Here is a 5,869-nt window from a genome sequence, read left to right as displayed (position 1 = left end):
TTTGAAAGAGGAATATCAAATTGTTGACAAGAAGGGTTTGACACATGCCCTAGAATTCCCCATAGTTTTTAAAACTGAATGGATCAGGATAGTACTCATTAGGATTCATGATGGAAGTTTATAGTTGGAGGCTGGTCCTGTTGGCTCCTGATTTAATAGTTTTGAAAATAACCAAGAAACCAGATGAATGCATCTAAAGCTAGAAAATTCCTATGATGGATACACTTGACTATAGTCTTGGGCCAACTATAAGGCATAACTCCTTCTTCATTTCATGCTTGGCAAGACCTAGGTGGGTCAACCTTGAGGTTCTGAGATGTGGTACCAGTGTAATTAAACATAAATTTGAACCTAATATCAGCAAATTAAAACCCCTTTTATCTTCTAACACTTATTCTCTAACATAGGAATGAAATAGCTACAAATCATAACCTATGAACCCATAAGCTAAGTGAGGGTTAATTCTTTTCAACCCACTACAAAACATGAAAAACTAAATTGATTTTGATTAAAATATTTTGTGCAAATAACCTTTATATCAGCTTGCATTTGATTTAGTGATCAGTGCCTTATCCATTAAAACATAGAGTCATTACCAACAAGATGGCCTTATCCATTAAAACATAGAGTCATTACCAACATGATGACCTAACTTATTTGTCTTACAATTAAGTTTGTCAACTAAAATTCCCCAATTCCATTCTTCTGAAATATCCCCTCCATACACCCAGAAACCCTATCAAAACATTGAAGCATTTACCTGACTCCTTGAATCAAAAGCAACAATAGATCTGACATACAACTCATCCAAGCTACCTTAAATTGAATAAACCTTATTCATTTAATTACAAAGTCAACAACATATGAAGAATCAGGAGACAAAATAAGAAAACCCAGATAATTCATTGTAAATCCCCTTTTATATTCATCCTTGGGAAGACTAACTACATAAACTGGTGAAACTAAATGAATCTCTAGATAATTCACATGATCTAGCATCAATTTCCATTATCTCTAAATAACAATACATGAAATGAACTAAAAATTTGTATAAGAGTAGATGTGTGGCCCTCACTACTAGAGCTATGCTCAATAGATAGGAAGAAAAAGCATCAACAATCCTAGTTTCACAGTAGAACACTAGAACCCTATTGGTTTTCCCAAAGAAAATTTCCAACCCCTACAATGGATGAAAGAAAGAAAGATATAGACAAAGATAAATTCCTAGATCTGGTCTTAGTAAAACATGTGTCCACTTGGAACTCAATCCCTTGTAGTTGCAAAAACTATTTCATCTCTCTACCCATTTGATCTAATATGGTTTTCATCATTATTCTATAACTGATTTGAAAATATCTCTACTGAAATGATGAAAACTTTTGTGTCACCAAAAATTTGAACTGCATCATGAAATGCTAGTAAAAACTTGGGTTTAAACTAAATAATGGTGAGAAAAATCGACCCCAACTACATTCTTGCCATGTTTTACCCATATTGAGGCCATTACTTAACTAGAAATCACAACTAAACTTTGATAACTAAATGTCATTGCAAGTTAGGAATCTGGGACAAAACTTCTAATAGCTTGAACAAACTACTTCATGTGCAAAAACAAACCTCGGAATCAAAAAGTTTGTTCTCTCTAAGTTTTGATGATATATAATATGCCTATATTCACCTCTTGGAAGCCCCCCTAAATCTCAATTTGAAAAAATGTCCCCCTTTGCTACAAAACTCAGGTCTACAACTCATTTTTTTAAATTTTTTGCAAAAATTTAAAAACTTTCATAAGTCAAAACATAATGCTATATCCAGTTTGAATTTATAATTGACATGACCCCTTTTTTGAAAAAGTATTTAAAAATTCACATTTTAAAAATATTTCATTTTCTACCCACCCCCTTAAATTTTGGGGTCAACCCTCCTTTGATTGGGTGCCACCTGGTAGCCTCTGATTGGTCTACCTCATCACCATGTGGCACTCTCCTGCTTACCTACATTTTTTAACCACATTGCAACTCTAGGAAGCGAGCAAGTGCTAGCCATCAGATGAGGACATGTGTCACAATCCTGTGCTTTGTCACCACCTCACTTCATTTGGGACCCACTTTCACCACTTGCCACCTTCCCACATACCCGCATTCCTTAACTTCTACGCCTCTTCATTTTGCAAGTATGTGCCAGCCCTCTGATGCGGCCATGTGGTAGCATCCTATGCATTCACGTTTGTTCTACCACATCATCGCACTTGCATTTTTGTTTAAAAATTTTTCATCTTTGTCACACCAACTAGACAACTAGGTGGGCCCCTCATCACCTCCTTTCAACATGCAGCTTACAAAATCCCTTGTCTTTAAGACACCAAGTTTCATGTGATGAATAGTATTTAAAAGTTAATGAACTTCAACCCACAGTGAATGTGGGATATATCCTATGAATTGATTTCCACGTGTGCTTTCATCTTTAAATACTTGACCAGGCTCTTCCTCATCCTAAGGAATCAAATCAGGTTCTACAACCTCCCTTCCAAATCAGCTTAGCTAGCTCCCATTAATATGAACTTGTATTTGATCTGAGATCTCCCCTACCTGGTGTGTTTTCATCTTTCCATGGCATTTTCTCTTTTTCTTCCAAGTGTGAACATGCCCCTGCCACTCTAAAATTGACTTCTCCATTTGTTTCTTGCATAGATATCTTGCTTGAATGTGTATGTCTCCAACTTTTCTTTTGATCTATGGCTCTTCACCTCTGCAATAAGCTTTTTCTCCTAAGATTCTAGACCTTGTCTTTCACATTCTATATCACAAATGATTTTTTCTATCATCCATTTGTTCTCGTACAAAAGTTCTGCAGGTGTCTTCTTATTATAGATCATGGTCAATCCTAGTATCATCATTGCCAACTACAGTTGGTTGGGAAACCTTTATAGGAGCTACAAGGATGGATGCAGATACTGATGATGCTAGAACATTCAAAAGCTGAGAATCAACATTTACCCCTACTCTCCAACTGCCCTCAAATAGCTTCTTGTGTGGATTTCCTACTACATGGGCTCCCTGCCTGCTATCATCTATTTTTCTTTAACGCTTCTTCATGCGCATTCCACATTATGTGTTTTGATGTGTTCTTGTTTGGAGGCTATGACTTCTCCTTTATTGCATGTGGATTGTCTTCATGCTTAGCCGTGGACTCCCCTTCTTCTCTAATGACACCTCCCTCTACTCATCAAATCCCTTCTCAACAAGTTATATGGACACAAAGGAACCAAGCTTGACAATTATGCTAGTGCTAAGTGCTGTAATAAAATTGCAAATTTTGTTTAGTATTTGAAAGAGGCCTATAATGATATCATTCAAAAAAATTCTCAGTAAAAGGTAGGTCAAAGGCACAAGGAATTCCATGAAATGGGAATTAAGGAATCCCACAAGGGTTTGATGGGTTGTCCATCCAGGGATATCCACAAGGTTAAGGACTCGGGGGGGCTCAAGTCCTCCTCCCCACAAAGATGTCAAAAAGCATTTGGAGAAAGGTCCTCTAGATTTAGGTTTTAAACACTCCCCTAAGAAAATGTCAGAATTATTGATAGGGGTTCAAACATCAAGGTATCTAAGCAGAAGAACAAAGAAAATATTTGTGGTAATCCTAACAACAATTAAGTTAAAGGATTGGATTCTTGTGGGGTGGTGTACTTAATATTTGACAATATAGAACTTTTACACGAATGGACCAATGGTTTTCATTTAATTTCTACATTATTCAAGTTGGTAGATTTTACAAGGATGCCTAATGCATCTTGCTTATTGTGAGACACTCTTCTATTGCTTAACAATAAAACTTTTAGGGATGATGATTGCATTTGCCTTGAATTTGAGTCTTCTATCAAAAAGCTGCTTGTTAAACTCATTCTTTGATAAGGAATAATGTGTTCACTTGAAGTTTGTAAATCTAGCCTCTAATCAATGTCTTTCCCATTACCTTTAGAGTAAGGAACCTTTGAATCATCTAAAAGTGCATGCAGAGACAGATTAGATTCTATAGACTCGTGTCTTTTGCAATCTGGACTGCAATCCTTCATCCCATGTTTAGTAATACTTTAGCTTGAGGCACAACAATCAACTTCTTCCTTTAACCCTGCATTTGAATTTCCTGTAAAAGAAGTGAAGATGAAATTTGAGGATATTAGAGGCTTCAAAATACTTTCTCATGTTCCTTAACATCCAATCCATCTAATTTGATCATTAAATTGAGTATCATTGTATGATCATTAATAATGTGATGAATTTAGCTGAGCCCAAAATGGCTCTGGCTATAAAAAAATCACTTTCGAACAACTAAAATTCCAAACTGATCCAATGACCCTCTGATATTGATTCAAAGAAAATTTAACCACGAGCAATCAAATTTAAAATTGATTTTATCATTAAACTGCAAATTGTGATTTTCTGCTAATAGGGCTTGTCAGCTAGCTTTAAAAAATGACTCGAACTTCTGATCGAGCTCTGAAATCAAACACACTGATTCTCTATTCTACACAACACACTTGTACCATGTCAAATCTCATCTCATGAAAAAATTGGGGTCAAAAGATATTGACCGTCAAAGTTGACCTCTCAGAGCTACTTGCAAGAAAATATGTCAGAAAATAGTAAATTGCATTCAGAATCGGCTTTGAAAACTAGGCAAATTGACACTTCGGGGAATGAAAATTGGGATGTTGGTTAAATATCACAAGGAGAGTATGGATTTTCAATTTGGGCTCATGATGAATAACATGACGCAAATGGAAAGCGGTCAAAGTGGGCTACTCAAAATTTGCAGACTGGAAACACTGACATAAAACATTTTTTGCAAATGGAATAGACTTGGAAAAGTGTGCAAACATATTCGTCAAAACTTGCAAACTAGCACACTTTGGAGTATTTTTAGAGTACAACATAGTGGTACAATCCATTCAATCTCACTTATCATGGATTAAGATTTATAACTTCATGAACAGGGGTACTCACAAATCTGCACTTTATGACACCAGTAAAAAGTTAGAAATTGTGTTTGGAATCGCATTTGAAAACTGGTCAAATGGATTCATTGTAAGCTCAAACTTGAAACATAACAAGTCTCTAACCTCAAAAATGTGACACAATAGGAATTTTCTCATTTTGGTCAATTGGGTCAAGGTTATAACATGTCAAACAGGGCTTCACAAAATTTAGAATAAATTGCATTAGCATGACAATATTAAATGACCAACTTTGAGGGATTCAAAACCTAGTCAAACAGACTTGAAATGACTTGAAATATGAAAGATAGGATCTTAGGTATGTTTTCTAGATACTCCCAAAGTGGAAAGTCATGAAACATTATTGGGTGCAAGATATTCACTTGTCAAACAAGACTTTACGAAATGACTTAGAATGGTAGTTTAACTTCATGGAACACATAGATGCACTAAATGAAAGGTGTTAGAAACATTAAACACCTCATGGGGCTCAAAGGTACAGCTAGGTACAAACTCATTAAAAGTTCTCATGGCTTGAATTTTGAGTCCCAATAGGTAGAGTAAAAATTTTAAAAAGGATTGTACATAGAGTAACAGGGTATGCAACCCTAGATTGGCCAAAGACCATTAGAAGTGATTCTAAGGAAGAAATTGAGAAGGACATAGGTGCTAAATGGAACAAGAGAGGAATGACAATAGACACCATCCAAGATCCTCTTGTTGACTTTGTTGTTAGAGTTATTGTACACAAATTTTACCAATCTAGAAAACTTAATAGTGTACCATGCATTGCAGTGGATGTGGGTTACAAACTAGTGAAGAAGGATCATACTTATGATCTTGCAGAACTGCAATTGCAACAATAAGGAGAAC

General features: G+C 35.7%; 1 pseudogene; it reads left to right on the top strand.

Moving 5' to 3' along the window:
- Positions 1 to 3,224: 3,224 nt before the first annotated feature.
- On the top strand, positions 3,225 to 3,806 carry LOC149571170 (origin of replication complex subunit 5-like; annotated as a pseudogene).
- The last annotated feature ends 2,063 nt before the right edge of the window (positions 3,807 to 5,869 follow it).

Source organism: Cupressus sempervirens, chromosome 2 (genome assembly GCF_028749045.1).
Source record: "Cupressus sempervirens isolate cs-2001-9-10 chromosome 2, ASM2874904v1, whole genome shotgun sequence".
Classification (NCBI taxonomy): Eukaryota; Viridiplantae; Streptophyta; class Pinopsida; order Cupressales; family Cupressaceae; genus Cupressus; species Cupressus sempervirens.
This window is presented reverse-complemented; position numbering and strand designations above follow the sequence as displayed.